The sequence below is a fragment of the Columba livia genome, chromosome 5, assembly GCF_036013475.1.
Source record: "Columba livia isolate bColLiv1 breed racing homer chromosome 5, bColLiv1.pat.W.v2, whole genome shotgun sequence".
Lineage (NCBI taxonomy): Eukaryota > Metazoa > Chordata > Aves > Columbiformes > Columbidae > Columba > Columba livia.
The window spans coordinates 43,825,454-43,849,089 of NC_088606.1; the positions used below are offsets into that span (position 1 = coordinate 43,825,454).

At 38.5% G+C, this 23,636-nt stretch overlaps 1 long non-coding RNA gene across 1 annotated transcript in view; it reads left to right on the forward strand.

The window, feature by feature from the left end:
- Positions 1–20,640, forward strand: part of LOC110358565 (uncharacterized) — an 88,465-nt gene extending 67,825 nt beyond the window's left edge. Inside the window, exons 5-6 of the long non-coding RNA XR_010473264.1 lie at positions 8,145–8,293; positions 8,967–20,640. This is a non-coding gene — a long non-coding RNA (uncharacterized LOC110358565). The remainder of the gene's footprint in view (positions 1–8,144; positions 8,294–8,966) is intronic.
- Positions 20,641–23,636: the final 2,996 nt, after the last annotated feature.

Sequence of the window (23,636 nt, forward strand, 5' to 3'; positions counted from 1 at the left end):
CTTCATGTTTGGCCTTTTTATTTCTTTTTAAATTTAATTCAGCCATGAATCTCTGATTAAACGTTTGTCCTAAATGGCACTTTTGCAAGGTCTTCTTCCAGTTCACACAGACTTTCACTCCAATTAATAATTTTAATTCTGTATCTAGTGAGATGAAGATAGCCGATGCTGGCAGCCACTCCAACTGCATTATTCCACTTCTGTCTATGATGCATGATGTTTAAACATTAACCTTTTCTCTGGGTTATACCATTCCAGATTTTAGTGCCAAAGTATTTGTGCTATTCCTTCAAAAGCCTTTTTGTAGTCTTGCTTACTCCTGCTATAATGCTCTAATTTGCCACTTGTGTCAAAATGTAACTTTTTTTTTTTTTTTGCCAGGGAATGCAAAATTTCCACAGGTTATTTGTTCTGGGTCTTGAATGTAGTATCTCTTTGTATCTTTGGTTTTGCCCATATAACTTGCAGGTTTTTGGATGTCAGCAAATGTCACAGTGAATGGTATTTTCTCTGGTATTTATTTGTTTGGAAACATTTCTAGACTTTGATATTTCCATACTTATTTTTGTGAATATATAAATATTTTTTTCTTTTTTTCTTTTTTTTTTTTGGTGATTCCTTCAGTAATGGAAGTTTTCCTGCAATCATTCTGCTACAAACAATCACTCAGGTACCTGATACAGTTTCTATTGAATCACCTCTAGAAGTCAGAATAATCCCAGTGGCATTCACAGCAATTGATGTCTGCTAAAACGCATTGCAAAGAAGAGCCACTGTTCATGAAACTCTACATGCCAAAATCCATTTAGTGCTTCCTTTTAAGAGCCCAAACTGAGAAAATGCTGAGTTTTGTTATGCTTGACAAAGTAACTTCTTGGTCCCCAACCAAATGCAACTAGGTGGATCTGTTCTGATAACGCTGTTGGAAAGAGTATTTTGATATGCTTAACAGTTGCTAATTTAAATGCATATTTTCTTCAGAGTATGCAGAATCCTACACTCTGCCCTGCTGCCTGCAGGTTTTTTGTGTTACTGTCTGTACTTTTTGACCTCTACAGGGAAAGTAAGTTACACGCACTTAAAAAGAACCGTGTTAGTGTGTGTCATTCCCTTTGGGGTATCTGCTTTGCTGACAGGAGTTAATGTAGAAAATCAAAAGGAAAGCTCTAGAAAACAACAGAAGTGGTATTGATTAGGAACAGCCTTTCCTGACTCTGCATCATTTCTACACCAAACCTCAGGCTGCAGGGATGTTAGCGACTGAAAATGCTGACTGAAGCAAGAAGGTGAGAGGACAGGTTGTGAGAAAATTGAAGCTGATAAAGAAATACACAAACAGTGAGTGTCTGTCTGTCGGACTCATCCCAAAGATGGGAGTCAGCTGATCTTACCCAAATTATCATTCTAGACTGAGCTTCTGTAATTAATTTTGTATAAATGTCCTTTGTGTTAAGCTAGTATCCAAAATTTGATCACTGAATAATCCCTGTCTCTGAACAAAAGCAGAATTTCTGCCCAGTTGATGTTATGGTTCATTACAGAAAGAGATCTAAAAAGTGGTGTATTGTCTTGCTGGCCAGGTGTTAACATGAGTGACCCATGCAGCAGGACCCCATTGTTTTCAGACAAGGGAGGTAGAGAGGCTGTGGCTGTTACCTCGTGGATGTTACCTCCTTCTCTGGAGACATTCACAACCCACCTGGACACATTCCTGTGTAACCTCGTCTAGGTGTTCCTGCTCTGGCAGAGGGATTGGACTAGATGATCTTTTGAGGTCCCTTCCAATCCCTAACATTCTGTGATTCTGTGAAGGGTCCAAAGTTTGACCTGTAACATTCTTCCTTTTTTATTCCTCTTCTGTTGCAGAATGTGATTGCTGTAGTGCTCACATTTCTTGCACTTTCATCTACATGATTTTTCCTCTCTTTTCTTTATGTAAAAATCTCATTGAGCACAATGTCTTGGTCTGCTTACATGTTTTTCATAGCATGATAGTTGTTATTCCAATAAGATATATCAGTCTCCTTATGCTCCTCCTGATCAATGGACATGTTTGTTTGTTTATGGTTTTTTGTTTTTTGTTTTTTTTTTTTTTTTTTTGTTTTTTTTGTTTTTTTAATGCAGAATGAGCTTAATAACATTTAGTGGGGGTGGGCCTCATCACACATTTGTTACATCCACAAACAGTTAGAAATGTACAAATTATGGGTTCCTGCCAGTAGTCATAAAAGTGTAGTTGTACTTTGTTATTCCTGGCTTGTGACACACTAAGACTAATTTAATCCTTTTTATTGTTTCCTTCATTTGGAATTGCAGTATTAATCAAATATTACAGTTGTCCCATCTGTACCTGTCTGTCCTGCTACTTTACCCCATTATGAACACTTGAATACACAACGATCTTACTTTTAACCAGAGACAATGCTTCACGTTGCTTTTTCTTTTCTGAGTTTGTTCATTCAACATAGAAACAGAAGTCTTCTCTTGTATTACTCATGAAAAATTTTATTGCTGCTGTACCATAGTCATGATCAAGCCTATGTTTTCTATTGATTAAAATTTCAGGCTTTTGAGAAAAATATATATTGCTCCCATCTGAGACTGGAGAACAGCCAATACTGCAGAACAAAGAAGCTTGATTCCCGATAAGGCTAAGTACTTTGGACAGACCTCAGCAGGCTTCCCACCTCTGCAGAATGTAGAGAGAATAAAGTATTTTCAGTGCTGCCACTCTGGACCCTAGAACAGCTTTTGTTGAATTAGAATTTAGAACCGTATATAAGAATTCATTTACTCAGTAAATTAAATGCTTTTATGTGAGTCTGGGTATATTTAGAGCTTGGTTAAGAGGCTCCCACAGTAGTTTGAGTACTTTTTTCCCCCATCTTATTCCTATTGTCATTAATATTTATAAATCTTAATTGAAATGAAAAAAACACTGAAATGAAAAAAACACTGAAATGAAAAAAACATTGAAATGACAGAATGTGCTGTTCCGTAGTCAGCTGGGATGAGAAGTGACTTTCTGGTCCTGGGCCACCGAAGTCATCAACACTCTTTAAGCAGTTACAGTTGCAAAGGATCAGTGCATTAAGATTTGAAACAAGATTGTCACACCTCAAAGTTACAGTTAAATACAAGTCCGAGGGTCAGGAAAAACCTACTGCTCAGGGCTATGTACATTCTGTACCTGGCTCTGAATCCCATTAGCAGGCAAGGTGCTTTTTATTTAAATGTTTATTTCTTCTGACTGCATATTACTTAAGAATTTATTTTCAGAGTTAACTCTTGAAGAAGGATCTGTCTAAAATGAGGATCAGTATATTTAATCACAGGTTGAACAATTTTGAGGTAGATGCTAGGGAACTGCAGAAAATACTTGGTACCTGGTGAATCAATGTAATCTTTTAGTATAGAATTTATGCTATGTTTAATTTTTTGTTGATAAGTTTGGTGGCTGAGGTGCTACGGTCAACATGAGTTGTAAAATGAAGGTTTAGGACTTTGTGCAGGAATTATGCTGTTTTATTCCACCACAGAAGGAAAAATTCTGAATGAGCCACATTGAAATTCTGACCTATTTAACTCACTAGTTTGAGTTGTGCCAGTGTAGCGCTTTCTCTTATGGCTCCACACTCCCATTAAAATGAATATATCCATCTGTCTGCATCAAAAGTGTGGGATATGACCCTGCTAATCTGGTTCTGAAACTCCCTACAATTTTTCATTGCGTAATTCAGATCTCTCTGCAGGTGTGTCTGTGTTGGGGAGCGGTGAGGGCAGGTAGTCTGATGAAGTATTATTCTGCCCCGATTTCTTGGTTTTAGCGAACATTTTGGGTCAAGAATGCCTTTTGGACTAATTCTGATCTTTCCTCTGGAGTTCAATTTAATTTTTACTGCAAATGCCACTTCTGCTGTGCACCCTGCTCTGAGGTGTTTGCAGCTGTTAAAATTTCCATAAATCTCAATGAAATAAGGTTTGTTTCTTGTGTTGCCCTCTCCCCACCCTTTAAACTCTTATTGGGACACTCTGCAGGCTCCACTGACAGAAGGTGCCCTCCTCCTGGCCCTGGCTTTGTCATGCACTGGGTATATTTAATGTTCCGCTCCCTGCTGTGGTTTGAGGGCTTTAGCAAGCTGTTATCTTCCTGAGTAGAAAGAGCTCTAGGGAGAGACATGCTAGGCTGACGGTGAGAAAGAGGGGAGGCTTTTAGATACTCTGTGTGCTACCTGTCAAAGAAGAAAAACACCAAGTTAGAATAAGCAGGAGGAGTCTCCACAGGCTTGACAGCTGAACTTCTGAATGAGCTGTAAAGTGCTTTTTAGCTCTTCTGCACATTGGTGTTTAAAATGGCAACTGCTCTTGAAGATGAGCATTCTCTCTGCCTTCTACTGACTTCTGGTGCTCACCCAGAACACTATGGAAGGTATAAGGAAGATGCACTTCTCAGGCTTGCTTCAAGAAATTAGGGCACTGGGGCTTAGTCAGCTCAGAGGCTCTACTTCAAAGTAGTAAGCCAACACACAAAAAAATCTGAAACACTCTTCTGCAGAGGATCGTGTGGATTTCCAATTTTCATTAAATGTCCTAAATCAAGAGTTACTCATGCTGAAATCTGAAAACTTAAATCTTCTGTCAAATGTGACAGCATATATACATATATATGTATGTGTATATATATATACACACAAATATGCATTTAGCTAGTAGTTTGGCAAATATTAGAAGTGCTTCTAGAATGAGAACTTGGAGCCTGAGACTGGCAGTCGAATTACCCAGATTCAATGAGGTTAAGGAAGCTGAAGGAACTTTTTGACTGCTTACTTGTAAGTGATTTTGTAAAGAGAAATTTTTCCTCTGCCATTGCTCTCCTTGATAGAGCTGTTATAAAAGTTAAAACATTTATCAAAACTGCCACAGATCCTATGACCCGTAGAAGGACTATCAGACCTTAATTGCAATAGCTGTGTAATTTTAGAACTTCCGTTCCCTTGTTCACCTACTCTCTGACCTTTATGTCAGCTTCTAATATCCTTCTGTAATTGATTCTTTCTCTTTCTAGTACAGGAAACTATGGCAGCAGATGCATCTTCTTAATACAGTGGAAAATCCAAACAGTGTTGTCAAATGCCTAGGAAATATACTTTTAAACAATCAAGTTTTTGGAAAAAAAAAAAAAAAAGTAGTTTGAACAAGTTTCAGATGAAAAAGGAATGAGTTTCCCCAAATCTTGAGGTTGTGGGTGTTTTACTTTTAATAGATAAACCTCAGTAAGGACTTAAAAGACCATCTTCAAATTTGTGCTGAACATAGCTATTTGTTTCAAGAGTTGCTCATTTCAGTGAGATGTGCTAATGGAAGCAAAACCAAAGTTTACCCTGCTTCAAGGGACATTGAAACAATTGACGCAAGGCCTGAAGAGAGGAACTGGAATAGCCTCTGAGTGTACCCTAAGAATAGTTGTGTATTCTCATCCAAAGTGAGGTTTCTATATCATGCATGTTTCTATATCTTTTCTGCATCATTATACCTCTCTATATTTTTTCCTTTAAGAGACTTCTGCTTTAGCACTTCCTTCTCCAGCTTTCCCTGCATACCATTGTATGACTGATAGAGGAGAGAGTGATTTGTGGACCTACTAATTAATGCCCTTACCTTATAGGGTAATCATCAACACTAACATTCATGTTGTGGTTTAACCCCAGTCAGAAGCTAGGGCCATCCAGCCACTTGATCACTACACCCTGACAAGTGTAATGAGGGAGAGAAATGAAAGGGAAGGGAGAAACTTGTGGCCTGAGATAAGATCAGTTTAATATGACAGCAAAGAGAGAGAAAATAATAGTAAAAACAATATATATATGAAATCAGTAATGCACAATGCAATTGCTCACCACCTGGTGATCAATATCCAGCCTGTCCCTGAGCAGCAATTGCAAACTCTGGTCCCGTATAGCTGGTCCCAGAAGAACTAAGACCCAGACAGCAGTTTGTGCTCAAACATGCTTGTGCCTAACAGCCAGTCCGGGAAAAAAACGTGCCCTGGTCTCAAACAGCTGATCCCAGAAGAAAAGAGAAACTAAATAATGAGATGGAAAAACTGGTTCCAGTATATATACACCGTGAAACTAAATGTAGGGAATATCTCATTGGCCAGCCTGGATGTCAATCTAAGTACTGTCATGTTAGGTTCTCTCCCAGTTTCTATGTCCACCTGCAGCTGGAAAGTTGAAAAAGTCTTTTGTTTCCTTTCCAACAGCCAAAACATAATTGATTCCTCACATTCTTTTAATGCCAACTCCTAAACATGGCCTGGCTACTGGAAAAAAAATACTAACTCTGTCGCAAGCAAAGGCATGGGAAGATTGGTGTGTTATCACATTATTCTCATATTAAATCTACAACAAAATATCACCAAGAAGAAAATATTCTAAGTGCTATGAGAAAAAATAACTTGATCCCAGCAAAACTAGCAATAGTCAGTAACAGGAAATGCAATTAAAAAAAAAGGACTTTAGTTCCAGGCTACTCTAGTTGGAAGTAATGTTTAAATAAATCAAAGTATCAGTTATTAAGATGATGTTGTTGGCAGTTATAACAACTAGATTCCTAGAAATGACCTCCTACTTTTAAATGCCTAGTAGCCACAAACTTAAAAATAAAGACAGTTAATTCTTGTTGAACTATAACCAAATGGCACACCTACAGTTTTGCAGGACGGAGTAGAAAGAACACTAGCAGGAAAAGAACGTATGCAATTTTACATGTCTAATTTATGCCTGGATTTAGGGAAACAAGCCCTAATACACTATATTTGCTTTAGACATTGTACTGTCTTTTAGTCCATAAACCTTTTCTGCTGGCCGTGTCTTTTCTCATGTGTTATTAAAATTTTTAGGATACTGGAGATTAGAGGGCCAAAGCTAGATCTTTACTTGGGTGTTTGAATCAGAAAATTGATGTGTCTGTATCACCTATTCAGAATTCAAGAACAAAACTGATAATATAGCTTCTATTATTACGTATAGCTATCAATCAGGACTGAGTAGTAGTCTGCATCACAAAAATCAATAAACCCTACCAAACTCAAATAATTTACTTAAAACAACCTCCCCCTTCCCCCAGTGAAAAGTTTTCTGGAACTCTTTCCTCCATAGTGTGCTGTTTTGGCTGAGTTAAGTTGATTGTCACAGGAGGCTGAGAGGGGACACAGCCAGGACAGCTGACTCTAATTAGCCAGAGGGATATTTGATACCACATGGCATCATGCCCACTATATATCTGGGGGAACTGGCTGGAGGAGGGAATTGCTGCTTGTGGGAGCAACAGTTTGAGATCCTGGCACTTTTTCATTTCTAGGACTGGCTGTTCAGCGTGATCATGTTCAAGCACAAACTGCTGTCTGGGTCTCTGCTCTTCTGAGATCGGCTGTACAGGACCAGTGTTTGTGATCACTGTGGGCTGGGCATCAGTTACCTTGGTTGATGAGCGATTGCATTGCTCTTTGTATATTCTTTTATTGTTATTATTTTTGTTATTTATCTGTCCCTTTGCTGTTCTGTCAAATTGTTTTTACTCCAACCCACAAGTTTTACCTTTTGTTTCCCGATTCCCACCCCCATCCTGCCGGGGAGAAGGAAGAGGAGTAAGCAAGAGGCCACGTGGTCCCAGTTGCTGGCTCAGGCTAAACCAGGACACACAACCACAGGGAGCCCATGGTGCTACAAAAAGGGAATGGCACAGAAAATATCTGTGTGCAGGAAAAAGCGCAAGCCTGTAAATACTAGGTAGTCCTGTGGCAACCACTGAATGCAGGACTCCTTGCCTGATTTCTCTCTATTTTGTTTTAAAAAATAAGCTTATGACAACTGAAGAGACAAACCTTTGTGCTAAGAACTGGTTGTTTTTCAAAGGTTAGAAGGCAGATATATGCTTCATATCTCTATCCACCTCTTAAGTTTTACTAGTTTGGTTCTATCTAGGGACTGCCAGAACCAGCATGGGCCTCCACTTTCTAGTCTTTAAGCTCTTTTGTGCCTCATGTTGTTCTAATCACTTTGAGCCTGGGTGGGAATATGCATCCATCTATAAAAAAGTTTTTTTACCTTACTGTTTCTATCTTGATTTTGCTTCCTTTCAAGGGTTTATTCAAGACATCAGCTAGTACCATCCTTGTTGAAATCAACTGTGGCTTGAACAACAGCTGTTTCTGGAGATCAAGGATCCATCATCAGTTTAATCCTCATTAACTATTAATAGATCACTTCAAGATACTCCTTGAACTACCAAGGTAAGTGAAAAGTATACATGTTCACAGAATTTTCTAAAATTTCACAAGTCAATTAAAATTTCACACTTTTTTATGACTGGCAAGACAGAGTTACTGTCTCTGAGAGAGCATTTTAAGGACAGACAACATCCAAATAGGACAGAAAGAAAAGAAGCACAATCCATACAACTTATCAATACAGTAATCTGCAGAACGAAAACTTAGATGTTGCTATTATGCCTACCAAAAAATACAGGAATTTATGATTTAATAAGCAAAAAGCCATGAATAACTAACTGCCGTGCTAAAGCTGTCATACATAAGAAACTGGCATGAGCAATCTTCACTTTTCTGGATCAAAACATTCTAACATTACAGAAACACTGTGTACTAATCAGACTGTAGCAAAAATTTGCTAGAAATCAATAACAATATTTACCTTTTCCTGATTTTTTTTTGTTTTGTTTTGTTTTGTTTTGTTGGGGGAGGGTGTGGTGTACTTCTATATCTAAAAGTGTTCATCTTTGATACCAGCTTAATACAGGTAAGCATCTAGCATTCTGGGAGTACAGTCCATAGCTACGCCACTTAGTGTAAGCACAGACTATACTGAGACTGTACAGAGTTAATTGACAGCTTTCCTGACACAAGTGTCTGAGCCCTGAAGGTGTCTTCCTCTCTTCATGAATTCAAGGCAGGCTACGGGAAACAGCACAGACTGGACATCTAGATTAAGAAGCTGAAGTTGTGCAAGGTGACATTATATGTGGGAGTCACAGTTAAGGTTAGTTTTGTCCAAGATCAAGAAGTCTCTTGGAGCACATGGCGTCAAGTTTCACTGTTAAAGTATTTAATTATTCAGTATCACTATCCATGAAGACTTCACAAAAATCCTAAAATCAAAAACTAGATGTGGAAGATGCAGCTTAATACACTTCATGCTGAATCTTTGGTCCTTGTTTCCAACCCTTTGGAGTACCTAGGACAATCCAGAGATCTCTTACAGTTAAATGTTATGGTGCTGAACTAAATTAAAATGTTGTTTCCTTGAAAACGCCAAAAGATTTCTTCCATCTTTTGGGAGATGCCAGATTTAGCTTTAGGGAAAGGAGGTTTACAGCCTGAAAGTTTCATCATACACAGGCCCACTTCCTTTTAATTTTTTAGAAAACATTACATATGGAGCAGATAGGAGATATTTCAGTGTGTGAGATCTGCTGCTGTTATCATACACTCTGAATCTGCCTCCTGGTTGTAACTCAGAGCAGAATATTGAGATGGCCAGTGGCTCTTCGAAATCACAAAATTATTTTAATTCCTCTCTCTTCTTGATCCTCCTCACTGACTTTTCTCTCAACTGCAGCTAAAACAGGATATTGAAGGTTCTTCTGGAATTCAAATGGAAAATAATAACACCCATGTCTTTTCAATGACAATGACAGAGCTTTGTATGCCTGTCTTTAATGTGAGGCATTTCAGATTTTCCCACCCTGAATTCACAATGGTGAAAGGTGACCTAGGCCAAATGCCAGAATGATTTAAAGTATTTGACATACAAAGAGTTGTTCTCTCCTACCCGCACTACACTAGACAGCTTTGGTGGTTCAAGAGCTCAAAACCCAGTTATCTTAGTCTTCCACTGTCCTCTACATCCCCTAGTTCTCAAATATCTTTGAAAGAACAAGCATACTGTTTTGAAAATATGAATAGGTTTAGCAACTAGAATATAGCTAGAAAAAGAAATAATTTGCATTCTTCTTTAGATTGACTTGGAGATCTACTCAGCATGTTTCCTGTTTCATAAATGCTGTTGTTTGTGTACATGTGCACAGGCCACACTTAAATAGCATAGCTCTGAGAGAAATGGATAAGATTAAGTTTTCATGCCTATGGTGTCTCTAAACCAGTGATGGGGGGAAAAAATAGGAAAGCTAAAGTAACAAGAAAATAACAGAAATTTAAAGAGTAAATGTATCCTACAAGTTGTAAGAAAGCGTGAGGAAGCACCAGAAGCCACTTAAGTGAGTTGGAAATGTGCTTGAATCAAGTGAAATACAGCTAAACAACAGATTGGTAAAAGCTCAGATGGAAAGGGAAGGGAAGAAGTAATCCATAAACAACACAGAAATAGAATGCATGTTTTGTCTGATATAATACTATCTCTTTGGACTGAATGAGAGGTAGAAATGGTAATAAGGCATGGCTTGAGACACGCTGAGTAAGCTGAGTAATGGAAAGTAGCAGAAGAGATTAGTTTCTCCAGGGAACACACAATGTGCATCAGTCTAGCTAGACAGCCTTGCTTCTGCACATTCTTTGTTTATAATGCAGCTGCTCTGAGCTGTCGAAGAAAACTCTGTATGATAATCTCTAGGCATATCACTATAATTACTTTACATATATTGAAGAAAGTATGAACTGACAACCTACTCCTTTGTTGAGGTTTCTTAAGCAGAAAAAAGATTTCACAGTTGGTGTAAAAAGCTGACTGGTAGAAAAGGACTCGGGGTTCTTGGTCAACAGCCGGGTAAACATGGGTCAGCAGTGTGTCCAGGTGGCCAAGAAGGCCAATAGAATCCTGGCTTGTATCAGAAATAATGTGGCCAGCAGGACTATGGAAATGATTGTCCCCCTATACATAGGCCACACCCTGAATCCTGTGTTCAGTTTTGGGCCCCTCACTACAGGAAAGACATTGAGGTGCTGGATGGTGTCCAAAGAAGGGCAACGAAGCTGGTGAGGTGCCTGGAGCACAATTCTTACAAGTAGCATATGAGGGAACTGGGGCTATTTAGCCTGGAGAAAATGAGACTGAAGGGAGACCTTGTCCCTCTCTACAACTGCCTGAAAGGAGGCTGTAGTGAGGGGTGGGTGGTGTTGGTCGCTCCTCCCAAGCAACAAGCAGTATGATGAGAAGAAATGGCCTCAAGTTGCACCAGAGGAGGTATTGATTGGGTAGGAGGAAAAATTTCTTCACTAAAAGTGTTTTCAGGCATTGGAACAGTCTGCCCCAGGATGCCCTGTGGTTGAGCCATCATCCCTGGAGGTATTTAAAAAATGCGTAGATGAGGTTCTTAGGGATGTGGTTTAGAGATGGACTTGGCAGTGCGTGTTAATGGTTGGACTTGATGATCTTAAAGGTCTTTTCCAACCGAAACCATTCTATGATACTATGAAAAAGTGTTTTATTACTACAACTAATGTCCCATCCAGAGTCAGTACCTTCATAGAGACTTTAAATAGCTTTTGCTCTGTATATAAACCAAGTACTTGTCCTATCATATTATCTGAAGATAAGCAGTGATCCAAAAACATCAATAATGTTTACCTTTTTTTGTAGTTATATCTTGTAGCTTCATATATAGGCTGAACATTTAATCTGTCCCTTTTATAGGAATGAAAAGCCATTGATGTCTGAGGATGGAGAGTGAATTGATCCAATACCCATGGAAGCTACAGTGTTTTTAAATATAGCGTTGTGTTAATTACTATCTCATACTGTAGATAAAAACGTTAAGAAAAAAGACTAAAACTCTAGTAGATGAGTTGTCATTGTTTTAGCTAAGTATTTAGTTCCCTCAGTCAGAGATCCTTTGTAAGGATTATTTTAATCCTTAGATCACTGGTATAGTTGATAGGGACTGACTACTACGATGGCTGAGTGTGATAATTAAATTCCCATTCTACATGATCTAGACAGCCCCTGCAAGAAACACAGTTTCCTGCCTGTTAGACGAAACAGCAAAAGAGGTCCTTGGTCAAGGGAGAACAGGTAGAGACCTTCCACTTCCATGACTGTCAGTTATTTTTTTTCTACTGAGTGCTAAATTTCAGTAGAAGATTTCCTTAAACCCTCAACCTTTTGTTCTTCCCTTCATTATTTCCTTAAGAATCTTTAAGAAGAACTCCCTTGGGATTATAATGTTGGAACTCTTTTTAGATTAAGATCATTTGTTTAAATAAACTTTCCCCCTTTCATTAAAATCACTTTGCTCTTCTTAATTAAAACCCAACCTTTGGAGTATAATAGTGATTACAACCTGATCTTCTGCTCTGCATATTGAACTGGGACAGCTGCTCTAGTTCAGAGTACTACAAAGAATGTTTAACTGCAGTTTAAACATGGGCCTAAGTCTTTTGAAATGGGGAGAACTAAACATTCTGACTTTCAAGCCCAAGGTGCTAAATGTTTTGCAGTCATTTCCATAAAATATCTGAGATATCATGCTCAAAAGAACTTTAATCAAATATAAAACAGGTTGTAAAATCAGTGAGATGGCCCTGAAGAAAAGCTTATTCCATTAATAGATGCAGTTGCCATACAAATACATCAGTTTACTCGGTCAATAAATTAACTGTTTTCTAGCTAATATTGTTTCCATGCAAACCAAGCTGCATAATCGTTGTGCAATGACAGTGCTTTTAGTCAGAAAAAACATGTTTTATATAACACACAGCTCAATTAATTATCTAACTATACTAGAAAAGTCCTCTTTCTAAACGCAAAACCAAGACAGATGTCTTAAATACTGTAACTCATGCTTTAGTACAAAATCTCGTTCCTGACTTTCTTTAAGTGAATGTGTGTTTGAGGCATGTGTTCCAGCGTGGGAGAAGCTGGGTGGGGGTGAAAAAGACACACCCCAAAAATGCACCAGAAAACCTTATGATCAAACCCGTTAGTTATGCTGAACCAAATTACAGAATTGCCTTTTTTGTTTTAGTTGAATGTTCAGACTTACCCTGCATATAATCAGGCCCATCACTACTTGATCTCTAGGGATCCTAAGCAGAAGCAGCAAAACATTCAAAGTGGAAGCTTGGTTTCATACACTTAACATTTGTGGAGCATGGTGAAAGAAACTTGTCTTAGGGGTAGTGCTAGGACATCAGGGTATTTCTTATTAGGACAATATACAGAAAGCATGGATCATCAGCTAGTAGGGTTAGTCTAGTCAATGGAGCCATTACCAATTTAGATAAGTTAAGGATTCTGCCCACAACTCTAGTTTTCTTTCCCACCTGCCTTTTTGGAGGGTCTGGAGCAATTGTCTGCTTTGGAAATTAGAACAGTGAGATGCAATCCTGTATCTCAGTGACAAACTGAATAGCCTTGAGCAAATGGCCTGGGGAAGTCTCCAAAATAGGATTGTAATGTGCTCACCACTCTAATTACATGCAAAGTGGTATAGACACAAAGCACTAGGTTTCCAAGGTAGCAAAGCTAGGAATAACATTACAAAATGAGCTGGCCTTTGGTCTGCAAGTGTCAACTTTAAGCCATTGTATTTCAAGGTGAGGGAAAGAGTTCTGTGTTCTACTCTGTATTATCTGAAAGAAGTTTTTAAGGAACAGATTAGCAGAAGGAAAACAAGTAATGTACATAAAGGTCAGGAGGCAAAAGGAAAAGTAGTCTAAGGTGAAGTGTCTATTTCATTTCCCTCCAACCTCTGTTTAAACAGCTAAGCAAGACCAAAAAATACCACCAAGCAAAAAAAAAATCCACAAAACCAAACCAACGAACCAACCAAAAAACTAAAGCAAAAAACAAACCCAAACAAAACATAACAAACAAAAAAGCAAAAAACAATGACAAACCAAACAAACCAAACCAAACCAATGCTAGCCTAAAAAAAAACCCCAAACCAAAACCCCCACACCTTGCTACTTATCTGCTACCTAGTGACTCTTGCTTTGGCTTATGAGTGAGGTACTGGATGCCACTGTAATGGGGTCAGCCCTTGTGCTGCACATACTTTTACAATAGATGCCAAATGCTGCACAAGTATCAGAACTGGTTTTGTTCAGGAAGTTTCCAGCTATCAAAGTTATTAAAGAGTCATTATTAAAATTATTATTGACTTAACTCTACAGCAACTTAATGAAGAGTCATGTAACTCTCTCCTGCCATCCTTCCCCACTTTGAGTTGAATCCTACACCTGAAAATTAGTGACTAGCTAAAGGAACGTGATTTCTGAATGATGGTAACTGACCTTATTGCTGCATCTTTTGCCCTGGGGTTGGAGCAAGTGCCTCACTGGAATTCTTCTAACAGTTCAAAGTATTTCTCAGGGCTAATACCATGTGACCCGTTTAAATTGTCTAAATAGTAATGTTCCATTTAAATTGCTTTTTAACTCCTATTTTTTATTAGTTGCATCTTCAAAGACAGCTTTGTGTGCCATTAAATAATTAATCATTTTTAGTAATAGATAGAACTTTTAAAAACACAGATACTCACAGCAGTAGTGGTAGTGTACTTTGCACCTAGAAATGTGCTTGCAAAACATTCAGATTCTTCACTAGGACTTACCAGAAAGTGCAAATATCGTAGTCTTAAATTCTAGATGTTTCTTTAAATGCTAATTTTTTGCAAAGGCTTTAATTCCCCATATGGAGGCACCAAGCACCAGCCCATTTTGTTTCTGGCAAAACTGGAGGAAAGCTTATTTCACATTTCTAATTAATTTTTTTTCTTGCTGCATAAGGAGTCCTGATGGGATTCCTCAGGGTAGTTGGATGGGTTTCTGATTGAATTACAACTGGCCCGATTGCGTGAATATTTCATTTAAATGTTGTGAACTGAAAACAACAATTAACGACAACCTGAATAATAAAAAGCACTACTTTACCTTCAATCCTCTCTTCTCCCACACTTGATTCAAATTAGATGCTTAGTCACTGGGAAAACAAACAAACAGAGCAAAACAACCTAACCCACTAAGAAAAAGATAAGCAGGAGTCACTATGTGGGAAGAGGATACAACTATAGTCATCACCATTGAAGTCAGAAACGCTTTGCCTGGAGATTATCATTTTGTATGTGACACTGTTGCAGAACTGCCCTTATGAAGCCTGACTGTGCTCCAGATCTGCCATTTATTCAATATACTGCACTAACTTTGGTTTCTGTCCAATCTCACTTAATGTAATTTCAGTCTATCTTCTCATCTTGTATTTATCAATATAGTCACCAAGTGTTTTACTAGAGAACCACACTGCCCATAGGTTCCCTGGGGAACACTTGCTAATCTGGCTGAAAATTCTGAAATAGATTGTCCAAACCCGCCCAGACTGAGTCACGGGCTTTTAGGTGAATTGCCCACACTTACAAGTTCAGATTTTGGCCAGGGCAGTTAGGAGTCATCCAGCTGTGTCTGATTCCCTGGCTGGATTATAGATGTCTTCTAAAGCATACAGTCATATAAGCTGCTATTTATGGTGAATACGTTAGAATCTGTGAAGTCTTATAGCAAAACTAAATGAGGGTGGGCTGGGGGGATGGTGGCTGATAAGGACATGCATTTTCTTCTTATCTGTTCTGGAAAGCCGCTATTGACAACGTTGACAGGTACTGTATACAACCTGCATTTAGAGAGTCTGCTTTTCTTGATTTTGTAAATTTGTCAAAGTCTTAAAATTAAAAAGCTCATAAGAATTGGTCTAAATCTGGCCAAAGTTCCAATGTTTCAAAAATATTCTTAGCAGTTGATGACTGATAAATCCTTGACAACTAGAAGAAAATAAGTTTATTAATTATAACCTTTATCATTAACTATTAGTGATCCACAGTGTTAATCACAAGTTTAAATTGTCAATCTGATTATCATAATTGTGACAGCACAGTTACTAAATCAGGACAAGTTATTAGGAGGACTAATATGTTCCTATTACAGAGTTTTCAATGACTGTATCAATATCCACAGCTCAGAATAAAAACCTCCCTCTGTTCCCACATGAGTAACAGCCCAAATTAAGCTAGCAGAGCTATACTGGAAAGAAAACAAAAACAGAGCCGGTGAAAAGGACAGGAAATAAACCCACAACTTAATTAGTTTTCTGCAGCAGCAACCATGGTGATTTCATACGTAAAATGGAGTCAGCACAAAGCACTGCAGAAGAATCAATGTTACAAGCCTCAGATGCAAGGACATGGGCGTATTCTAGCCCCTGCGAACTGCTCTGGTGCTGCCTGTCCCTTCTCAGCTGCAGTCTTTGACTTTGTCTAATTAGTGTGATACCATGTCATGGGCTCATTCTTCCAAAGATAAAAGGAGCCCCCCCTACCTAATTTCAGTATTCCTCAAACTGATTTTCAGTTGTAAATACACCGAAATTGCATTTAATTATTTAATGATGCCGTTATTCTAGAGTTTGGGTAAAGTGGCAAAGTTCTGTATAGTGTAGCAAATAGTAATAATATAATTTAATATTTATATAGATAGAATTATAATAATATAATTAGACAAATAGAATTTGAAGTATGTTCTGCATATTATTTTTTTTCTGCAGGGTAAACTTCACACTTAAAGTGTGTTTATGAAGCATTTTCCCTTGCGTACAGTTTTTCCTTTGTTTTTGAGCTACTATCCTCACACTAGGAGTGGTTTTCTCACGTGTATTCTGCCTGTATTTCTCATTCTAGTTTTGGTTCCAAATAAATCAAAATCTGAAAGGAAACTCAGCTGAAAATGACATGGTTTGGATTTTAGAAGAAGTCCTCACAATAAACCATAAGGGTTTATGTTGTTTTTGGTGCAACTGTGTGAGTTGGCTTCAGTATTGCTGGGAGTAAACCACAAATTTCATCTTAGATATTGGAAAAAAAATTGAATTTATAAACTGAGAACTGTAGTTTAGACCAAAATCTCACACTAGTTCTATGCATCAATAGGCTAAACTACATTTCAAATCACCCTGCAGCTGCAACACTAATTTCAAACTTCCACCAACATTAAAAACATTCAAACTGGATTTGGATTCTATACCTACAGTCATCTTTGGAACAACCTTTAGGAAATGTTTAGCCATGGATCTGTATTGATTTCAGGCCGTTTACGTTTTAAAAATACATCTGAGAATCCGTTTGGTTCAAGCCAGACTTTGACTTCTAGGGAAAAGAGGGGAAATACAGTTGGGGCAGGCAGGCATGAGCTCAAGTTATAGATATAGCAAATCAATTTTATCTCTGTTCTGCAATTTAAAAAATACTTTAAACACCTGGTGTTGAACTTACTATTTGAGCTGGCTATAAATCAGTCTAAGTGAAGGTTTGATTTCAGGTTATTCTCTGTGTGTGCACTGGTATCAGTCAAAGTCCCATTTTGACTGTGCATTCAGATTATGTGATTGTTGAGTGGTCAGGGTGTTGTTTTTGTTGGGGGAGGTGTTTGTTTTAAATTTCCAAGTAGTATTGACTTTATAAGAGATATGTTAATGGGACTTACAGAATCACTGCCTCAAGTCTGATTCTGTTTAAAAATAGTTGCCCTGGGCAACAAAATAAATTCCTCTAATAAGAAAACTGCCTCTTAAGGAGAGTTGTTGCTTTACTGACGAAGAATATTATCTCCGTGTCTCAGTGGAGATCACTGAGCTCACACAGGTTGGTTCTCTGAAGTTGAACAATGGTGAGCCTGTGGCAGATTTCATGGATGCACTGGTGTGCTAGGGCAGCTGCTCTGCGGTTGGGAGCACAGCTGACTTTTCTGCACTGCAGTCCTCAGAGCTGGCTACAAATGTTCCTGGGATACATCAAAGGGTTTATTTTGTGACAGTCAATTTTGTGATGTGGCTGTATCTAGCATCCTTAGGCAGAAGTTATCTGTCCTCAGGTGGAAGCCACTTGGGGAGTCTCCTGAAAAAGCACTGTGGTCTTGGTTCTAAAAGTTAGAGCTACACTTATTTTCCTTTGATCACATTCAGTCAAACCTCAGAGTAATCTACATGTGCCAAAAGTCCAAGGAGGGAGGAAGAAACTGTGTTTTTCATCAGCACAACTGGATAGATCTGTTACTTGAGAGGAAGGGCATCTGCTATAAAAATATGACATTTATCAGAATTGTGTGGGCATCTATTATCAGGCCTTGCATGATGTAGCTTCAACCAGCCATTCATATCATTATAATATTCAGGCTGTGTCAAGAGAGATATCTCTGCTCAGTGCTGCTGAGGCCACAGCTGGAGTGCCATCTCCTGTTCTGTGTGCCCCAACACAAGACAGACATGGGCTTCCTGGAAGGAGTCCAGCAAGATTATTACTAAGGTACTGGAGCATCGGTCATACAAGGAGAGGCTGAGAGAGCTGGGACTGGTTGTCTTGGAGCAGAGAAGGCTCAAGGGGGATCTTATTAATGTATGTACCCAATGAGAGGGTGTAAAGATGGTGAAGCCAGACTCTTCTCAGTGGTGCCCTGTGGCAGGATGAGTGACAATGGGCACAAGGCTCTAAGGAGACCTTATTGCAGCCTTTCAAATACTAAAAATACTAAAATATACTCAAATACTAAAAGAGGGTATATAAATGGAAGAAATCTTTTACAATGAGAGTGGTGAAACAGTGGAACAGGTTGTCCAGAGAAAGGTGGTAGGTGACCCTTCAATGGAAGCATTCCAGGCCAGGCTAGATGGGGTGCTGAGCAACCTGGTCTAGTTGAAGATGTCCCTGCTCATTGCAGGGAGTTGAACTAGATGACCTTTAAAGGTTCCTTCCAACACAAACAATTCTATAATTGTATGATTCTGTAACAGGTTGTCCAGAGAGATTGTGGAGTCTCCATCCTCAGGGTATTCAAAACCCACAGACATGGTTGTGGGCAACCTGTTCCAGCTGACTGTGCATAAGCCAGGAGTGGTTGCACTAGATGATTGCCAGAGGTGCCTTCCATCCTCAATGATTTTGTGATACCAGTCAAATGGAAAGCATGCTGTGGGTGGGCTTACACCAACAACTCATATTGGTATCACTGGGATGAAAGTCTACTATGAACTTCCTCCCCAGTCAGTGAAGTTATGTGGTTTGCAAAGAGGGGAGTAGGCAAGGTAGAGTAGAGAAAGATGCTTATCTCGCATTCCTGGAAACCACCCTGCCATCGCTACCAAACCAAATTTTGGTAGCCTGTAGATGGGTTTACAGGCAAAGAGACAAAAATATGTTTTGCCTAAATGATGAAAAGCCTTGAAAATGCAATATCACACATTCTGAAACACTTTTTAAAATGCACCACACATTTTGGTTGTGCTGCAGAACTGTTTTACTGAGTCTGAATCCCCACTCTCACATTATGTTTTTGTTCTCTGTTGTTTTAGGTATGACCTTAAAAAATGTGCTGAACAGCACTGTAAGAGTAAAACCTTATTTCTAGAGAAAACTGGTTTAAAGATTTGCCAACTTTGTTTTTCATATGGAAAACATTTTCATCAACCTTTATATTTAAGCTACTTCAAAGAAGTTTCATTTTGGCAACACAGAAGAATCATTAAAAGCATCCCGTTTGACCTTTTTGAGAGCAGAGAATTTTGATTTTGGTCCAAGACAATATGTCTACATTAAACTAATTTTTAAAGTTCCATAAAATTAATAAGACGTCAGATTAGTGGGACATATTTTTATCTTAATCAAAATCAAAAGAACTTAAGTTTCCCAAGACATCAGAGCTTTCCTCCATTAATTTCATTTTTCAAATAACCTAAAATGCCTTATTTTGTTTGAAAATGTAAGAAAATATATTCTTTAGAAGTCATAAAACTTCCCACCATACAAAAAGCCTGTGGTTCATTCCCATTTCTTTTATAATGAAAGTTCATGCATTTATGGCATTAGATTGCTGTTTCAAAAACCTACAGTCACAAATATAAATTAATATAAATCATCATTTTATCAATTTACTCATCAGAAGTATCCTGAAAATAAGTATGGACAGGGTACATACTTTCAAACCTGTACTTCTCACATCTTTCCAGGTGTTAAATATCCTATTTATTTTCTATTTGAATTTAGAATTCTCGGAATTGTAGAATACGCAGACCCAGGATTACTGCATTTTACATTGTCCTGGTTTTGTTAAAAACAAGTTTCTCTTTCAGTGAATTTTGCCTGTCAGCTAAAGCCTTCATATTAACTGCATTTTCCTGGAGAACCAGACACATGTTTTGGTAAACCTAGCAATGGAATGCAAATTTATTGATAAGCACGGATGGACATCTCGTGAGAGGGGCAACGAGAAACCGGTGACCAAGAAACTGACCAACTGTGTATAACATTCCATTCACGTGAATACTTTATATAAAAGCGGGAGATCACGACGATCTTGTCCCTTTTCCCTCCTGCTTATGGCCGACATTAGGAGAGGACCTTGCTAGTCGTCCCTGCGAACTGAGGCCTAGTGACAGACTGAATACAGCTCTGATTGGCTGCAGAGTCCAATCAAGGACTTTGGGTGCCGGCTCCGCAGTTACTGAGACTTTCAAGATTGGTTTTGTATATTTTGTATTATTTTCTCTATTCTTATCAGTAGCATTAGTAAAACATTTTTAATTTTTCCAACTCTCTTCTCTCTGTCCTTTCCCTCCCGATCGCCTGTCCTGAGTGGGAAGGGGGGAGAGGGAGGGGCAAAAAGGGGGAAGTGGCGGGGAGAGGGGGTTAACAATACATCTGTCAGGGTTTTATTGTCACCCCACAATCTTAACCCTTGACATACATGAATATAGTCCTTTGTCTAGTCAGATGAACCCTACTGCAGTCAGAAAGGAAAAACTGTGTGTCTTCATTGGCAGGCTGCAGGTTACAGGTACAAAAAAATGCAAGACAGACAGCCCCCTCTGTCTTACATGCAGCAGCCACACAGCTTAGAATTCTCAGGGCACACAGACTTTAGATTGTAGCATTTTTATTTGTAGAAATGAGTCAGAGCCAGCTGGACAACTGTATTTCCAGAGTCCAGTTGGAAGTTCTAGTGCCAATACTTAATGTCTTTTCACTGTTTAAAAAGAAAACTAGACAAACTGAATGTAAAATCACATAATGATTATCATCACTTATAAAAATAAATTACACTAAGCTCTTGTGCACTTTTTATAAATAAGGGGATGCAAGAGGAGTTAATTTAAGAAAAAGAATGGTCATTGCATATTCTTCCTCTGCTTGCCTAATACATAAAATTAGTTCAGTTAGAAGGAAAAATATGTCAAATGCTGAACTCTCAAAAGCTGTAATGTCAATGTTTTCAAAGTTTCTAATGCGCTATCAGCTAGATTCACACAGGAACCCAATTATTTAAGTACCACTTTAAACACATAAACCAACAATTTAGATCCTCAACACTCCTGCTCAGCTGCTACTCTGGAGATACCTAAACTTGTGTGGCACTTTGTTTTCCACTAGACAAGGACATTGCAGCACAGCCTGAGTCCTGCTGGCGATTAAGCTGCTTGGTGTCTAGTGCCTGGGCATCTTCCACTCTTGGCATTTCTCCTCCTAACTTGAAGAATAACCCAAGGAGACATTTGTGGTCCAAATACCCTAACTGCCTTTGACTTTCTAGAAAACAGGTGCTGGCTGGGATGTTCTCCTTTTCTTCAATATCTTAATCACTGAGGTACTCTTCTGCACAACTTGGTGAACAGAAGTGGTCACCTTTCAAGAGAAGGTAGTAATCATTAGTCTTCAGATTTTCTCCCACTGTGGCCTAGCAGCTATGAAAGTCAGTGTTTTTCACCTTTGTCCCGTTCTTAAGACAACTGCTATTCAAACTTCTTCCTAACTAGCCCTTCTCAGGGCACACAGCCCCGTGCCAATGTGCAAGGTCAGTTCTGCCCCTAGAGGGAATAAGAACAGCACCTAAACTGGGGTGTCAGTGGGGACTGTGTTTTGCAACTGCACCCTACATCTCCTCTTCTGTCCCATGGTCTTTCAACAGCACAGCTGATCTACTTGTTTTATACACGGAACAGCTTTTGACAGGATGGAGACGTTGGATGGGAAAGGCAAGTCTCCTACTTCTCAGCCACATTAATAAATGAAGACACTCAATCTATAAAATATCTACTTCAAACCCCACTGCAAAACACTCCTGAACAGCCTCACACTTTGTAGAAGACTAAAAGCCACAAAACTGTGTTACAACTACCACAAGTTCCTAGCCACCTCCAATAAGCAGTGAATCAGGTGACAATGTCCAGAAAGCTCAAGGAAAATAGATCCAAACATTACCTGTTAGGATACAAATTACTAAGCAAGCTTGACAAAATTTCTGTTTGTCCCCAGTCTTGTTAAATTTGGATATCATTATGTTCTATTTAATGTGTCTCATCAGACGTACTGTAGATGTAATACATTTGACACAACTTATTTTATAAATCAACATTTGGAATTTCCCCAGGTAGGGATTCTTCTTCCTCATGATTAGTTTAGGAATAATTTTTACAAGTTAAATTGTACTTACATGGATTTCATTGTTTAAGAAAAGGGAACCTTTCAATTTTAACTTCCATAACAGTACTTAGTTTTATAGTTTCTTGCTTAGAAGTGTAATAGCTGAAAAGAAGATAAAGCATGTTTACATGCTAGAGTGCCTTTCCCTAAACTACAGATTTGATGTTTTCGGTCAAGAGCAGTGAAATCATATCCCAAGGGCATGCAAACTGTTTTTCAGTGTTTTCTTGACTTTCAGGAGAGGCAGAAAATAGCAGATGGCAATACACAACACTTTCTGAATTATTTTAATGTTTCCATTACATGGATTCTGGATGAAAAGCTGTCATGTACCTTACATGTTTCAAATCAACTGCTGCATGAACAGTGAATATTTCAGAGGAGATAGCTCACAACCTGGAGTCCATTAAGAAAACCCCCAATCAAATCCCCTTCTAATCAAAAAGACCCAAACCTACTGAAGTCACTCTGACAATCTAAAACAGAATGACCTGGCCCCAACTCTGAATAAATTGCTTTCTTAGTATGCTGTTCTGCGGTTTTCACTTAAAAAAAAATAAATATAACTGGAGTGTTTCCAAATAGCTTTTCAATTATAACAAATTATAACAGAATTCTTAGTCTAGCAGCTTAGAGACTGTAGGTTAAGAAAACACATTTACTACAGAAGACCTGAGCATGCAGTAATTAAGTGGTACAACTGTATCATAACTAGATGAAATCTCAAGTCAGGTTGCGTGCACACAACTGTATATACGCACATCTGCCATAACTAAGTAAATTTGCTCTATGCCACAGCAGCTTTCAACAAGAGTACTGCCCGAGAAATGGTATAGAAAACCAATATCACAGAGTACACCGATCACAGATGCTTTTGTTTTCCACTTAAAAGATGCATCTCTTGCTGAGTATGCCCACAAAGTCTATCGCCGATGAAGCAGTGCTAGGACTAGGAAAGGAGTATGAACTTCTGATTAGTACAGCAGTCTCAGTAGTTCAGATCTCTCCTGTTTGCTCTTTTATTATAATTCATTTTATTTATTATAGTGGTTGTCTCAGGGCTAATCAGATAGAAGACACCCCTTTTTGCTGAGTACTTTAATACAGTATAGTTGAGGTAATTGCTTTTCTGGAGAGAGCCAAGCTGAATT